At 46.2% G+C, this 13,429-nt stretch overlaps 1 protein-coding gene, 1 long non-coding RNA gene and 1 other non-coding gene across 3 annotated transcripts in view; 2 read left to right on the top strand and 1 right to left on the bottom strand.

Annotated features, from left to right (window-relative positions):
* TCF7L1 (transcription factor 7 like 1) overlaps window positions 1-13,429 on the top strand; it is a 159,764-nt gene that overhangs the window by 55,486 nt on the left and 90,849 nt on the right. The window lies entirely within an intron of this gene.
* LOC111090634 lies at window positions 2,109-12,316 on the bottom strand. The gene is made up of 2 exons (XR_005372480.1): window positions 12,071-12,316; window positions 2,109-3,778 (listed from the first exon to the last, which is right to left on the bottom strand). It is a non-coding gene; the product is annotated as an uncharacterized LOC111090634 (long non-coding RNA).
* Window positions 6,415-6,487, top strand: TRNAR-CCU. The gene has a single exon. It is a non-coding gene; the product is annotated as a tRNA-Arg (tRNA).

Raw genomic sequence — 13,429 nt, 5'->3', positions numbered from 1 at the left:
TGATAGTCACAGAGAGAGAGAGAGAGGCAGAGACACAGGCAGAGGGAGAAGCAGGCTCCATGCACCGGGAGCCTGACGTGGGATTCGATCCCGGGTCTCCAGGATCGCGCCCTGGGCCAAAGGCAGGCGCCAAACCGCTGCACCACCCAGGGATCCCTTATTACCCTGTTTGAATGGAAATTATGTAATTTGAGCTAGATTTATACTAAACTGAAGAAACATCAGCAACTCCATCCTTTTACACTTATGTACACACTCTTCTTTGTGTGTAAGTTGGTGCACACCCTGTATGAATATCTGCTCATGTTGGGCAAATTTAGTTTGGTGGAAACTCATCACCAGCATCACCACCACCAATGATTGTGGACCAGAGAGAGATTTTGGGAGAACTGACTTTGGCATTGTCAAGTAGGTGGAACTTTTCAGAAGGTCATCTTTATCCCTCTGACTCCTTTCTAACCATCTCTTTTCTCCCAAGTATATAGTGCTTTTTTTCATTTTACTTCCTTTTAGAATGTCCACTTGGCTGTTAGCTGGAGAGTTCTTGAAATTTGATTCACCTCAGGATTTAAAGCTCATATCTTATCTCTCCCAAAGGAATTTTCTGGATGAGCTCCTATGCAAAAGGTATGACTGTCTAATAGCGGAATTTCAGTCATCTGGGACACACCAGAGATGTGTTAAGAGGTTCTTCCTGGTATCCTGTGAATAACAGAACTCAAGTTATCTCCATGTGTCCTGGTTTTTCTTCCGTAAAAGTTTAATACTTTATGTTTAAGTCTGTGATCCATTTTGAGTTACCTTTTGTATGAAGTATGAAATTGAAGTTGATGTTATTTCATGTCCAGTCACTCCAGCACCGTTTGTTGAAAAGGCTATATGTTCCCCAATGAATTCATTGCAGTGTTATTAAAAGTCACTTGGACATATTTGTGTGGGGGCTGATTGTAGGTTTCCTGTTCTGTTCCATTGACCTATGTGTTTATTCCTCTACCACTACCATGCTGTCACAATTACTCTAGCTACATAGCAATCCTTCACATTGGGAATAAAGATTCCTTTATTCTTTTTCAAAATTATTTATACTCTTTTAGGGCCTTTCTATTATGTTCCCAAAGAAACTTACATATGAATGTTCATAGCACCATTACTCAAAATAGCCACAAACTAGAACCTACCCAGATGTCCTTCAATGATGAGTGATTCAACAAACCAGTGCATCTACACCATGGAACACTACTTAGCAGTAGAAGGGAACAAATAACCAATGCAGAAACAATGTGGATGGACCTCAAGGAAATGATGCCATGTCAAACTGCCAATCTTCAAAGCCTACATACTGCACTATTCCATTTATATAACATTCTTGAAATAATAAAATTAGAAATGGGAGCAGGTTAGTGGTTGTCAGGAGCTAGAGGTGGGATAGGTGATTGGCATCCTCCCCATGAAGGAGGGAGTAGCACAAGGGAATCCTGTAGGGATACTACAGTTTAGTGTCTTGATTGTGGTGGTTATACAAAGTTACACATGTAATAAAGTTGCATGGGTTCCCACACACATGAGTGCTTGTGAAACTGATAAAATCTTGTGGTGCCTGGGTGGCTTTGTTAAGCTTCTGACTTTGGCTCAGGTCATGATCTAGAGGTTTTGGGGTTGGGCTCCCCACTCAACAGGGAATCTGCTTGTTCCTCTGCCCCTCCCTCTGCTATCCCCCCCTCCAATAAATAAATAAAACCTGAAAAAAAAAACCTAGTAAAATTTGAATAAGCTCTGTGGGTCGTGCCGGTGTCACTACCCTAGTTTTGATAGTGTACTATAGTTATTTATGCAGTGTATTCACATCAGGGGAGTGTGGGGTGAAGAATGCGTGGGACTCCCTATTCATTTCTTTTCAGTTTCCTGTCTATAATTATTTCACACTTAAAAGTTAACAAAAAAAAACTCAAAAAAAACAATGTTATGGTCTGTTTATGTTGCATCAATAATGGCAAACCTATAAAAATCTGGACGTGTTGCCTCTGCAGAAGGAGGGCAAGTGGCTTCTGGTTCTATAACATTTTATTTCTTTAAAGAAACCCCAGGAAAACAGCAAATATGACAAAATGTTACCATTTGTGAATTTGGGTTGATGAGTTTATTGGTTTTTAGGTTTTTCTCTGTCCTTTTTATATGTTTGAATTATTGTTTTATTTAAAAAATGAAGTAAATGTAAGAAAACCAATAATTGTGCCAGGGTACATACCTGTCTCCTGTTATCTTGATTTGTTCACAGAATTTATCTGAACATTTAATATTTCTGTAGTAAAACTGCTACTCACTCATAGACTTCTTCCTTTTCTCCATGAATTACCAGCTCCGGGTCGGGAAGCCTAAGAATATCATCCATCTTTTTTACTATGACAAGCTAATTTAATTTTAATTGCTCTTTATAGTATTGCATTATGAGGAGGAACTATCTTTAATTATCTTTTTGGGGGGTTGTTTCTAAAGTAATGTGATCTTGGGAGCTGAGAATCAGCGTTTCCAAGAGTAGCCACCTGACTGTGAACGTACAATATTTGTGCGCAACAGTGTAAACAGACTTCTCTGCTCCTCTGACTGGCAGAGGCTGCCCTCCCCTTGAAGCAATTAAAAGAATTCCAGGTGGGTGGTTCTCTCCCCTTCCAAGTCCTATTTCAAACTACAAATGTCGGTTCAGAGATTTTTCTCCCCCTGGAAAATACCGAGTGGCACAAGAATGGGGCCAGGTTTTTCCAATCGTCATTTAAATAGTGGCTGCGCCCTTTCGAGATCATTTTTCTTAGTGACATGTTAAACAATCTCAGGTCAGCCGGAGTCCTTAAAGGTCACCGTGGGTGTCAGGAATGCAGCCCTAACCAGTGTACAGGATAGGCACACGGAGGCGCCCTTCGGCTCCTCTGGCCCGGAGCCCCATCTCACTGGTCAAGAAAAGGGTATTCTGTTTATTTATTGTTGGTTGGCTTTTAATTTCTACCTCTCCCCCCGGCCTCCTCCGTGCTCGGCCACGGTCGGCTGCTGTCACCCACTCGGAGTCAGAGGGGTACCGTGTAGTTGGTGCCCAGAGATGCCGTTGAAACTGTAGAGAAGTCTGCACCGCCCTTTGTGGAGTGGGCTGGAGTCCTCTCGGCTGCCCAGTGGCTTTTGTGTGTGTGCAGCTTTCAGCTCCTGTCTGTCAGTCTGAATGGGTCCATTCAAGGGCATTCATGCGCCTCGGAGACCCCGGCCGCTTGGACACAATCAGCTGAGAAGGGCGCTGTGGGCTCTGCACATGAGAATGCGCCTGCTCGGCCTGCCTCCAGAAGCCCCGATTGTTCGGCGGAGCCCGGGGCCCGCGAGTGAGCCCGGAGGGGTGACGCTGGACAGCCATTTGGGGCACATTCATTTTGTGCGCTCGGGGGCTTGGGAGGGGAGGGGTGGGAATACCTTGCACCAAAGGAGGAATGTGCCAGCATGGACCTGCTTACGCTTATCTTTGGCTCTGACCTTCAGCTTTTATCTTTGTGTATCATCCATCTGACCCCCTGCTTGAGAATGTAGACCTTGCCTTTTTTTAATTCACAGTCCTCTGTCCCCTAGGCTCTCAGGAAGTGCTTCTTGGATGGGTGAACGGGGTCGGTGCTCCTTCCATGTAGGCCGAGAGGGCACAGATGTAGACGCACTTTACTGTTCTTGGAAGAGGCTGTACTGCTTGCAGTGCAGGCAGTCTTCTCAACTGGGGTTGCCTCAGGTTTGGAGGGACAGTAGAATTGAGACCCTGAAGGGACGAAAGAATATTTTCAAGGCGGCAAGTGGCCATAGAAAAGGATCTTGAGGAGGCCAGGGACCTGCCTCTGGAATCTGAAAGATCAACCAGAGGCTGGTTTGCAGGAAGGGGCAGTACCTTGGGCTGGCTTGGAACTAGTTGGTGGTAGATGCGGATTTGGGAGCATGGACTTAATTGACTCCCCGTGGCTTGTGCCATTTGGCAGCCAGCACCCTGGAAACCTCTGGCTTTCAGCTCTGGCTTGTGTCCTTACTGTGGCTCGGGCACCCTGGGATCATGCTGTGAGCAGTGGGGATTGAAAAGCACAGACCAAAATGCCAAGGGGCCCTGGTGTTCCCCAGCTTTGCAAAGTTGTATTTGGTGATCATAGTAGCAGTAGTGGTATGAACAGAAGAAATAGAATCTTCCATTTGTTGGGAGTTTACTGGGTTAAGTGCTTTCTATGTAATACTTCATTTGACTTAAGCTGTTAAGCTGTTTTACATACACACATGCACACACACACTTGTAAAAATATATGCATAAAGTGCTTTAAGCACTTTGAGGTAGGAAAGATTATTATTCCCATTTACAGATGGAATAGCTGAGGGTCAAAAACATTAAGTGGCTTCCTAAGGCTTGTGGCAGAGATTCAGTGGAGACAAGGGCTCAGCTCTTAGCAGTTAAGGTGAGGGCTGTGGTAAGCAGTACTCTGGTGCAGAGAAACAAGTGATTGTCATAATTTCTACCTTAGTAAAAACTAAGAGCACGAGTGGGGAGAGAGGCAGAGGGAGAGGAAAAGGGGAAGCCGGTTTTCTCTGAGCACAGAGCCTGATGCAGGGCTCGATCTCTGGACCCCAAGATCATGACCTGAGCTGAAACCAAGTCAGACGCTTAACCCACTGAACCACTCAGGCTCCCCCAGTAGAAATTAAATTAAAAAAAAAAAAAAAAGAGGAGAAAGGGAAGCACACACCTTTATTTGAGTCATGGCATTAAAAAAATATAAATCCTAACAAGGCTTTCAGAGCCTCACAATTTAGCTGGGGAACTGTTTCAACCCAGAAACTTTCCAAACTGCTGGCAGCTGGAGGGGTGGTGGCATCTGTGCTGAGGACAGGAAGGAGAGAGCTTTCCCACATCCCCTGGGGAGGTGGTCACAAGCCCACTGGGACAAATGCATGGCCTTTCCTCCTGAGAAAGGAATTGATTTGCTCCAGGGTGAATGGAAGGATGTGGCTCCACTTAACATGATACCAGCTTCAAGACATCAGGCCACACAGCTTTTCCTGCAAAGCACTGGCACGACATAAGGACTCAGAGATGAGTGCTCCGTGCTAGCTCAGACCGGGGTGAGTCACCGGACTGGCTGTGAGATGGGATAGTGCTCCCGTAGGCATAGTCAGCACTTGAGGCAGTGTGTGCTTGGTGCTCTTCTGTCGTGAGCATCAGAAGTTGAGTTCTTCACCGGCTACGATCAATGTCCTACAAGGGGAGGAGACTTCATATTCAACTGCATAGGGCGAAGCCATGCACAGGGAGGGGACAAAGATTTACCCCCAGGCCACAAGAGAAATCATTTTGCAGCATGGAACTTGGCATAGTTTTGTTTTTTTACTGTGGTCCCAGAACCTCTTTCTCCTCTGCCTCAGGGACTGTGTGCTGCATTTGACTGGAGTGTTCCACTGCCAGGCAACTGTGTGGGCCCTGCTGCTGAGGCCTTGGTGGTCTCTCTGCAGAGATTCTGCTTCCCTTGCACCTATGGGACTATTTCAGCCTAGATAAGGTGGGTCAGACTGCCAGGGACAAGGCATGTTTTCTGCCATCCTTGTTTCTAATTCTGTAAGCCTTGGAAAGACCTTGAGCAAATGACTCCACCACTGCACACTTGGTTGTTTCATCTGCAAAATGGGAATGACTGTAGAAATGGGGAGGCTTCGCTGAGATGGCACATGTAGTGCTCTGACACCTAGTAAAGACTTAGTGAAATGAGTTCAGTTTTTTCAGTCGAATTGATTGTTTCTAGGCCTGGGGGAAGCTAATGGTTATTACAGTAGCTGTGACACCACTGGCTGGCTGCCTTCAATATATATAGAGCAGTTGGGCTACAATAGCCTTGGTTTTTCTGCCCTTATATCCTCATGGGTGGTGGAGGGTGGAGCCTGGGGAGGACAGTGACTTGTCCAATCTGGATGGACATGTCTAGAAACTGGGAAGTTCATTCTAAGCAGTGTTCAGCCCAGACTGAATCCCAGACCATGGGTTTTTTCTTTCTTTTTCTTTTTTTTCCCCCCTCTCTGTCTCTGAAGGACATCATTTGGACAATTGGCAAGAGTTGAATAAAGTATGTAGATGAGATGATAGCGTTGTTATCAATGTGAACTTCCTGATTAGGCAAATAAACTGGTAATGTAAGAAAATGTCTTTTTTAGGAGATGTACGCTGAAGTATTTAGAGGTAAGGGGGTGTCTTGTGTGTAACTTAGTCTTAAATGTTCAGAGAATAAACTACATGGGGAGAGAGAGAGGACAGATTAAATGTTAACATTTGGGGGTATTTAGGTGGATGGGAATCCATTTTACTCTCAAATATGTCAGTAGGGCTAAAATTATTTAAAAAACAAAACAAAAAACACCTCATCTCAGGGTGCCTGGCTGGCTCAGTTGGTAGAGCATGAGACTCCTGATCTCAGGGCCATGAGTTCAAGTTCCACGTTGGGCATAGAGCCTACATCAAACAAACCAGCCCTCATCTGGTTAGGGCTCACGTGAAATGATCGCACTTGGGTGTCCGAGTCATTGCAAAATAGACCCATGATCAAGATGATGTTTCTAGTGACTCCAACCCTTGTGTGGTAGTAGGGCATTTGTGTGAAAGGGTGGGGGTATGGTGGCCCCTAGGAGTGGAGTGAGAAAAGCCATCCGAGTGAGGAAAGGAGGAAAGGGTGGATAAACTGAGAAAGAAGTGGCCTGCGAACGTGATACCTTTCTACCAGAAACGGAGGGCAGTGGTGTGGGCAGAAAATAGGAGAATTAGCTCTAACTTGGGTCTTGGAGAGTGAAACTGTAGGAGAACCAGGCAGGTTCTTTCTGATGGACAGGGTAGTGGATGGGTAGGTGAGAAGATCCTAGAAGGGTGCCTAGGACCACATGGTGCTTTAAGACTAGTCAGACTTGAAGGGTGGGGTGTAGAATATGGGCTCCGAGGTGCCCTTGAACCCAGGGCAAAGAACCTGTGTGATTTACACAACTAGCATCTACTGGAGTGCCACATCACAGTAGACACCTTGGGAGTGGGTTGTCACAGAACAGGAGGAACCCCTGGCATGAGACTTGGGGCTGAATCCTCGTCAGGTCCATGGAGGTGGCAGCAGGAAGCTGTTGCAGCCTGTGGAGTCTGTTGTGAGGCCTGGCGGTGTGCAGAACCCCCTACTTCAAGTTTATCCACTCCACAGTGCTACTTTATTTGAAAATAGCACACGAATGGTTCTTGTTGCAAAAGATTCAAACCAAACAGAAGGAACATGCCAGTGGCCTCCTCCAGCCCCACCCCTGTCCCATCCCAGAAGTAACAGGTGTGGACAGCTCCTTACGGTCCCTCTTCAGATCTCTGCGGTGTCATGTTTGCAGAAGGGCTGGGCTTATGGGCTCTGGAGCCAGACTTCCTGGGTTCACACAACCACTCCACTACCTACAAACTTTGTAACTTTGGGCACGTTACCTACCCTCATCGAAGCCGGCATTCCCTCATCTGTACAATGAGATTAATCATACAGACCAAATAGGTGTGTTGTGGACACTAAGTGAGTTGGCACATGAAAAGTATCTAGAACAGGGCCTGGCATGTAGTAACTGTTCGAGAAATGTTCGCTGCCCTTATCTATTGACATAATAAAGACCTATTTTTTGGTGGTTGTTAAAAAACAAGTCCTATTCTATTTTCATCACTAGGGTTCTTAGTTACAAGCCGCAGCTCTCAGCTGGCTGAGAGCAGTGGAGAAGGAATTTCTTTCAAGGACATCAGGGTGCTTCCCAGACTTGCTGAGGAGGCTATGGGCTCAGTCTGTGGAGACCAGGCAGCAGCCCAGACCACGGCCACCATTATGCCACAAAACCGGACTGATGCCACTGCTACAGTTAATGTGCTGGCATGTGGCCCCCAGGGTGTGGAGTGTGGACCCTGTCTCCCACCAGGACTTGAAGGGGGCAAGGATTCCTAGATATGGGGAGGGTGGTTCAGATGCCAGGGGCCCAGCATCTCCCCAAATAGGGTATTATTTGCCTGAGCTGCTGGAGTCCACGGAGACCCACCATCTCAGTCTTTTTCACGGTTGTATAGCATTCCCAAAATGGACTTGACTTACTCCTGCACTCCTGTAGTGATGAACTTGTAGGCTGTTGATGCTTCTTGCCCTATCCCACCATGCCCCACTGAACACACTTGTTACATATATCTTGACAGCAAAGTGGTTCTTCTGTTGGATAGATTCTTAGAGATGAAAAAGTATACATGTATTCTTTTCGTTATTGTTCAAGGTAACATTTCTTACATTCTGTGGACATCAAAAGACATTTTGAATACAAGTAAAAATTGTGGTAAGGAGACCTGGGTGGCTCAGTGATTGAGTATCTGCTTTTGGCTCAGGATGTGATCCCAGGATTTAGGGATCAAGTCCCACATCAGGCTCCCTGCAGGGAACCTGCTTCTCCCTCTGCCTGTGTCTCTACCTCTCTCTGTGTCTCTCATGAATAAAGAAATAAGTCTTAAAAAAAAGTTGTGGTAAAATACACATAACATAAAATTTACTCTCTTAGCCTCTCTTAAGTGTGTAGTTAAATACCGCCCTACAATGTGTAGCCATCACCACCATCTGTCTCCAGGACTTTTTTCGTCTTCCCAATCAGAAATTCTTTCCCCGGTGAACAGCTTCCTATTCCTCCTCCCCATGGCAACTCCCTTTCTACTTTGTGTCTTTATGAATTTGGCTGTCAAGCAGTTGTTACAGTTTTATCACAAAAGTCATCCACATGGGAGTGATTGCTGGAGGGCTAAGGGATGATTTTGATTTGAGAACGTGAGCATCTTTGAAGAGGGTGGGAGTGAGAAGCAGAGACACCACCCTTGGTAATAGTTCAGATTTTTTGAGCACTTCCAGTGTGCCTGGCTTCCTGCTCCACTCGTGCAGTGCTTCCTGCTGCAGCCATGCCCCACAATCGCCACCACCAGAATTTGACAATCATGATGCCTGGGCCAGGCCTGGTGATGGGCCTCATTCATCAGGACTTCATAAGGGTCCAAGTGATTTCAGTGTGCAGGCGGGGTCAAGAACCCCTGCTCTAGAAGATAACTGCACTTAGTCAACACCCCCATCTGGAACAGGGATTAGGATTATTACTAATTTACTGATAGAAAACCAGGTCTGAGACAGTATTACACAGCCAGAAAGGCAGTCCCTGTTGTTGTTACCCTCTCTCCTGAGATGATTTCCACTCACCTGCCCCCATGCTGAATGAGGCCCCCTGTTCTTTTTCCTTCATAATGCTAGAAACACTGTGTGATGATGTATTTGCCTGTTTCGATTCCCCAGTTGCTGGCATGCAATAAGTTAGAGATGAATGAATGGGAAGAAAGCAGTGCACACACAGGTGGAAAGTCAAGAGAACTCCCTGCTCTCACTCTGATAGGGCATAAGAACAGATATGAAAGTGGCCTGTTTTTCAGAGGCAGGTGAGGGGCTTGGACCAGTCGGCTGTGATCTTGCTCAGAGTTAGAGTCACTTTCTGAAAGCGAGGAATGACAGGTAGTAGGGCTGAGTGACATGGGCTAGAAGGTCAGAGGGAGGTGAGGTAGGATGCCCTAGCAGGACCTGGGTGCAGGCCTGGGTTGAATCTGCCCCAGCTTGTGCAAGCAGACACCCTCAGCCAGAGAGCCCTGGAAGGTTATCAGGTGATTTCCAAGTCTCTGCCCTGGGTCAGTGCTTTGGGGGTTTCTCAAATGTTGAGCTTGATTTTTTTTTTTTTAATTCTCTTTTCACCGTGTAAAAATGTGCAACCAAAATAAAATGTGTCCAATTAAATAACCCACATTTCAACATACTAGAGACTAATGATGCTGCCAAAATACCCCACATTGGGGCAGAGAGGTCCCCTGCTTGTTTATGTCTGTGTTGGAATTCTTTTTTTTTTTGGAATTCTTATAATAAGTGTGGTATTGGTTAGGAAGCTTGTAGCGATACCTCAGGTGTGTTAAATATTCAGGCCTGCGTAGTCTGCTCTCATGCCTTTTTGCAGGTACTCACCCATGCTCTTGGTGGGCCTGGCTTGGGGTGTCTTCATAGCTCAGTGGCCAGTTTAATAACATATGATGTGTCACTTTGTGGAAGTGTCTCATGATGGGTGGTTTCGTTGCAGGGTTTAGATGCATCTTGTTTGATTTCTGTATTTGCAAGGCAGGTTCAGGGTATGGAGCCTGGGCATGATTCCCAGCTCTACCACGTGCTACCTGTGTGGCCTTGGGTAAGTCACCTAACCTCTCTGTGCCTCCTTTTTGTCATCTATTAAATGAAAATAATATCACAAGTTTATATAAGTGCAGGTAAAGTGCTTAGAACAGTGTCTAGCAAATAATAATTATCATCTAAGAATTTTCTGTTGTTTCTAGTCTTGCTGTCATTCTAATGATTGCCCTCTGACATCAAAATAGTCTACCACTATTTCAAGCCTTGGACAGATTGAACTCATGCATTCTCAACCAGACTAATATTGCCTCCAAGGGGACAAAAAATTCTAGCTATGGTAGTGGTGCACGGCCCTCCAGAGGGTCACTGCACTTAAAGAAATACACCTGGGTGGCTCAGTGGTTGAGTGTTTGCCTTTGGCTCAGTGCATGATCCCAGAATCCTGGGATCGAGTCCCACATCAGGCTCCCTTCATGGAGCCTGGTTCTCCCTCTGCCTATGTTTCTGCCTCTCTCTCTCTCTCTGTGTGTGTTTCTCATGAACAAATAAAATCTTTTTTTTTTTTTAAAAAAGAAATACACAGTGTATCTATGGTATTAAGATTTCACAGAGGGGGAGAGCACAATAGACAAAAATGTCTACCAAGGTGGGGGCAATAATGAAGGAAAGGTTGAGAAACCCTGATTTAACGAAAGACTCTCCTAAGATCACAAGGCATTCTCCTGAAAGCCTGTTAGCATTTGCTACCACTTATCTGTGGAAATCAAGATTTTTCCCAGTTCTCTGCAATTAAATACAAAATTCAGTAATAAAGTACAGTGTGATGTGGCTTTTACAAGACAACGCTCCTCTACAGCTGTGGATTTCAGGGTGCGCTGCGAAACACCTTTGTCCTTCTCATTGACTTATCTGATTCTTATGTTCAGGATTTGTGTGCTCGTACAACAAGAGTTTCCTCTGCTGAGGGTTTGAGCAGCCCCCCCCAGTCGTGAGTCCTGGCAGGTTAGGTGGCAGGTAAGGGCTCTGCATGGGAGCCTGCCTGTGGCCGGGTGGGGGCGGGGGGGTGTCCCCCTGGTTCCTTGGAGAGGCAAGTGCTGCGTGAGCATGGGGCACGGTCGCCGACGTGCAGGGTGGCGGGCAGAGGTCCTGGCGCGAGGTGAGGCCATCCCCGGGACTCCTCAGAAAAGTTCGGGCCCCGTGTTCAGCGTGATGAAAGACAAAGACCCTCTTTATTGCCACCGAGGTGTGTGGGGGGCTGAAACCCCCAGATGGGGTACAAGCCTGAAAACCAAAGCAAGTTGACCAGCAACCTTAGGTTGCAGTCACGTGGCCTATTACTCCTGAATTTCCCGTTTGGGGTTTTATTAGCTCGTAGTCAAAGGCGACATTGTGAAGAAAGTCAGATTAGAATTCCACTCATAAAACAGCTGGGAGAGGGAGAGTGGGATGGAGAAGCCAGGGAGTGGCACAGAGGGGTCACTCCCCCAAATCAGAACCCCAGCAAGCGCCGTCTGTGGGTGTTCCTGGCTGGTAGTGAAGGGGCTGCGAGCCCGAGCCCCGGAGAGGTGCAGGTGGCTCCCTCCTTTCTGCTCTCAGGCTGGAGGGTCCTCTGATCTAGGAAGAAGTTCCCACGGCCAGTGCTGGGTTGGGGCCCCGACAGCCTCCCACAAACATACTAATGAACAGCACGCACCGGCCATGACTTTGCCAATTGGAAACAGCTTTGGGGCCCCGACACGAGTGTGGAGCCTAATGCAGGCCTGACGGGGGGTTCACCAGCTTCTGGGAAGATAATGAATATCAGATAAGCAGTGTTCCAGATAAGTGAACGCTTGGGGGTAGCTTACCTGAGATGAGGAGGTGAAATGAACCTCTTCTTTCCAGCCCCGGAAGGAGAAGAGGTTTGTTTGGGGGAGGCCAGGTGGTGGGCCGTAGAGGGGTGATTCCATTTGACCAAGTCAGAAGGTGAAGACGGCGGCCTTGAGGGTTTGCAGTTTTCCCAGACTAAGGCTTCATCCCTGCCTTCCTGCCGCCTGCTGCCTGTCCCTGCCACCCGTGCCCAGTGGCTGTTCCTACTGGTTCAAGTTGGAGTCCCAAGGACAAAATTGTAATCCGATCCCCACCCCAACTCTGGTGACCTTGGTATGTGTCTTAGACATTTTGTACTTCAAATTTTTGGTCTATAAAATGGCAACCTGCTGATCTTTTCTTTTCTTTTTTTTTTTTTCAATGTGAGAGAGACAATAAAATAAAATCCCTGTTCTAGCAGCCAGAAACTGCAAGCCATTTAAAATTTTGTCTGTCTCATGTTTATGAGAAAGGATAAAATAACAGATATCTAAGGCAACACTAGGGACCCTTTTAAAAGCTCAAATTCTAGGGCAGAAGTTCTCAGTTCTGGCTCCATATTGCATCAACTTTGTGTGTGTATGTGTGTGTGTGTTTTAAGATTCTACTTATTTATTTGAGAGAGAGAGGCGGGGGGGTGGCAGGCAGAGGGAGAGGGACAAGCAGGCTGTCCACTGAGCAGTGAGCCCGATGTGGGGCTTGATTTCAGGATCCCAGGATCATGACCTGAGCCGAAGACAGACACTTCACTGACTGAACCACCCAAGCATCAACTGTGTTTTTATTTTATATTTATTTATTTTTTTCAACTGTGTTTTTAAAAGTTCTCTCTGAGTGATTCTTCTAATGGGCAGCCAGGGTTAGGACCCATCGTTTGGGGTATGCCAGTTAGATGTAAAGATTTCAGGCTTTATTTCCAGAAATACTGGGCCAGCTCATTTTTCCTTTTCTTTCTTTCTGCTATGGCTTTAAAAATGCATCCTATTTATTTATTTAATTAAGATATAATTCACATATTATAAAATTCACTCCTTTATGAAAGCGAACAATTCAGTGGTTTTAGTACACTCACAGAATTGTGCAGTCATCACTACCACTTCGCTCCAGAACATTTTTATCATCCCCAAAAGAAACTCTTACCTGTTAGCATTCCCTCTCTCTCATCTTCTTTCCTCAACCCTGGTGACCACTAATCTACTTTTTGTCTCCGTGGAGTTGCCAATTCTGAACATTTCATATAAATGGAGTCACACAATGCATGCCCTTCTTCTTGCCATACAACACTGAACCTGCCTTGTTAGTAGCCCTTTTATCCCTGAGACCTTTTATGTTTGTTTTTGACCAGACAGGCTTTGCAG

Source organism: Canis lupus, chromosome 17 (assembly GCF_011100685.1).
Source record: "Canis lupus familiaris isolate Mischka breed German Shepherd chromosome 17, alternate assembly UU_Cfam_GSD_1.0, whole genome shotgun sequence".
NCBI lineage: Eukaryota > Metazoa > Chordata > Mammalia > Carnivora > Canidae > Canis > Canis lupus.
This window is presented reverse-complemented; position numbering and strand designations above follow the sequence as displayed.